This window comes from Arachis hypogaea, chromosome 18, assembly GCF_003086295.3.
Source record: "Arachis hypogaea cultivar Tifrunner chromosome 18, arahy.Tifrunner.gnm2.J5K5, whole genome shotgun sequence".
Lineage (NCBI taxonomy): Eukaryota > Viridiplantae > Streptophyta > Magnoliopsida > Fabales > Fabaceae > Arachis > Arachis hypogaea.
Window position 1 is genome coordinate 97,583,775 of NC_092053.1, and position 3,543 is coordinate 97,587,317.

A 3,543-nucleotide genomic window follows, 5' to 3' on the forward strand; every position below is an offset into this window, starting at 1 on the left:
CGAAAATTTTAAAACTAATTTTTCAAAATCTTTTTCTTAATTTTATTTCATATTTTCAAAAATCCTTGCTAACAATTAATGTTTTGATTCAAAAATTTCAAGTTTGTTAATTTCTTGTTAAGAAAGGTTCAATCTCTAAATTCTAGAATCATATCTTTTAGTTTCTTGTTAGTTAAGTCATCAACTTTAATTTTAAAAATCAAATCTTTTTAATTTTTTTTTCAATTCTTTTTCAAAATAAATTTCAATCATATCTTTTTAAAATTTTAATTTCAAAATCTTTTTCTAACTTCTTATCTTTTCAAAATTTATTTTCAAATCTTTTTCAACTAACTACTTGACTTGTTTGTTTTAATTTTAAAAAGTTTACTATTTCTTATCTTTTTCAAAACCACCTAACTACTTTTCCACTTCAAATTTTTGAAAATCACTAACCACTTTTTCAAAAAATTTTTTAATTAACTAATTGTTTTAGTTTTTAATTTTCTTGTATTTCTTTTTCAAATTTTCGAAACTAACTTAATTAATTAAATAAAAATAAAAATATTTTTCTTTTTCCTCTTCTTAAAATTCGAATACTCTCTCTCTCATCTCTTTCTATTTATTTTATTTATTTACTAACATTTTGAAATATGTCACAGAGAGTTTAAATTAAAATTACTGGGAGTTTTAAGTCCCAGGTCGTCTCCCAACGAGTTGCAGAAAAGTGTGCTGTTTTATTAATCAGATGTTCCAAGAAGTTGAGCTAAGTAAATTGGAATTTAAATTGAGGAAATTTAATTAATATAAATAAAAGCCTTGACTGGGAATTGATTAGTTAGAATCTCTATCATTGATGGAGTGATTTTTAAGATTGATTTATAATTAATGGTTACTCTGTTTGGTTATCCTTTACTAGGTAAGGGAAAGTCAAACAAGTTGGAATGCCAGATCTGTTCACGAGTTACAACCCACTTAGTTCAAAGGGATTGGCGTTGGTGACAGGATAGCAATCCAACATTTAACCCAACTACAAATTTTTCCTTAAATCCTTCCAACTCAAGAGTTCCTTTTAATCAACTCCCCATCAAGTAATGAAACTACTCACGCATTGTAAATAAAGAATCCATAGCACATGAAAGGGAATTAAAAGAAGACATGATTATTGGAATTGAAATTGAATTAAAAAGAAATAATCCTTGCATCAATTAATCATAAAAGTATCTGAATGACAAAATTGAACATAACAAAGAACATGGAAGAATAAAACCAAGTTAAGAGAACAAACTAGAATGATAAAGTCTTGATGAGGAAATAACTCTTCTCAATGTTCCAATGCTAAGACCAATTGAAAATCCAAATTCTAAAAACTAGAGAGAAAAACCTAAGAGAGTGAAAAGCTAGATCTAAAACTATTGAATGAATGTCTGTGTTGTTTCTGCATATTCTCTGACTCTAGTCTGCTGTTCCGGGCCGAAAACTGGGCCGAAATAAGGTCCAAAATCGCCCCCATCGAATTCTGCAGATTATGTAGATCGCGCATGTCACGCGATCGCGTCATTCATGCGGACGTGTCGCTTGCGCTTTTTCCTCTCCACGCGTTCGCGTCGTCCATGCTGCCGCGTCGCTTGCGCTTTCCAAACCGCGCGGCCGCGCAAGCCATGCGACCGCGTCACTTCTCGCTGGTTATCTCCTCAAATTCTTGTGTTCCTTCCATTTTCGCTAGCTTCCTCTCCAATCTCCATCTCATTCATGCCTTATAAAGCCTGAAACACTTGACACACAGATCACGGCATCGAATGGAATAAAGGAGAATTAAAATTAAATAATTAAAGTCTCTAGGAAGCAATTTTCAAACATGTACTGAATTTAGGAAGAAAATCTAAATGCATGCTAAATTGATGAATAAGTGGGTAAGGATCATGACAAAACCACACAATTAAACACAATATAAACTATAAAATAGTGGTTTATCACATTTCTCTTCTACTCATCTAATAATTCGAACCTTCTCCCTCTCTCTGTGTTCAAATTCTTCTTATTCTCTCTACCTCATTCTTCTATTCTTCTTTTTCTCTGACACATAAAGGAATCTCTATACTGTGACATAGAGGGTTCCTCTTCTCTCTTTGTTCTCTTCTTTTTCATATGAGCAGGAACAGGGATAAAGATATTCTTATTGAAGCTGATCCTGAACCTGAAAGGACTCTGAAGAGGAAGCTAAGAGAAGCTAAAGCACAACACTCCGGAGAGGACCTTACAGCAAATTTTGAAAAAGAGGCAGACATGGCAGCCGAACCTGAGAACAATGGTGGAGATGCAAGGAAGATACTTGGTGACTTTACTGCACCAACTTCCAACTTTTATAGAAGAAGCATCACAATTCCTGCAATTGGAGCAAACAACTTTGAGCTTAAGCCTCAATTAGTTTCTCTAATACAGCAGAATTGCAAGTTTCATGGACTTCCATTGGAAGATCCTTATCAGTTCTTAGCTGAATTCTTGTAAATCCGTGACACTGTTAAGACCAATGGGGTTGATCCTGAGGTCTACGAACTTATGCTTTTTCCCTTTGCTGTAAGAGACAGAGCTAGGATATGGTTGGACTCACAACCTAGAGAAAGCCTGAACTCTTGGGAAAAGTTGGTCAATGCTTTCTTGGCTAAATTTTTTCCACCTCAAAAGATGAGCAAGCTTAGAGTGGAAGTCCAAACCTTCAGACAGAAGGAAGGTGAGTCCCTCTATGAAGCTTGGGAAAGATACAAGCAATTGATCAGAAGGTGTCCTTCTGACATGCTTTCAGAATGGAGCATCTTAGGTATATTCTATGATGGTCTGTCTGAATTGTCCAAGATGTCATTGGACCACTCTGCTGGTGGATCTCTTCATCTGAAGAAAACACCTGCAGAAGCTCAGGAACTCATTGAAATGGTTGCAAATAACCAGTTCATGTATACTTCTGAAAGAAATCCTATGAATAATGGGATGACTCAGAAGAAAAGAGTTCTTGAGATTGATACTCTGAATGCCATATTGGCTCAGAATAAAATATTGACTCAGCAAGTCAATATGATTTCTCAGAATCTGACTGGAATGCAAGCTGCATTCGGCAGTACTAAAAAAGCTTCCTTTGAAGGAGAAGCTTATGACCCTGAGAATCCTACAATGGAAGAGGTGAATTACATGGGAGAATCCCATGGAAACACCTATAATCCTTTCTTGGAGAAATCATCCAAATTTCTCATAGAAGGATCAACAGAAGCCTCAACAAGGCTTCAATAATAAGAATGGTGGGAGAAATAGGTTTGGCAATAGCAAGCCTTTTCCATCATCTTCTCAGCAACAAACAAAGAATTCTAAGCAGAGCCTCTCTAACTTAGCAACCATAGCCTCTGATTTATCTAAGACCACTCTCAGTTTCATGACTGAAACAAGGTCCTCCATCAGAAATTTGGAGGCACAAGTGGGTCAGCTGAGTAAAAGAGTTACTGAAATCCCTTATAGTACTCTCCCAAGCAATACAAAAGAGAATCCAAAGAGAGAGTGCAAGGCCATCAATATATC

General features: G+C 35.1%; 1 non-coding gene across 1 annotated transcript; it reads right to left on the minus strand.

The window, feature by feature from the left end:
- Positions 1-2,670: 2,670 nt before the first annotated feature.
- On the minus strand, positions 2,671-2,778 carry LOC112774521 (small nucleolar RNA R71). Its single transcript, XR_003189008.1, has one exon. It is a non-coding gene; the product is annotated as a small nucleolar RNA R71 (small nucleolar RNA).
- Between the last annotated feature and the right edge of the window lie 765 nt (positions 2,779-3,543).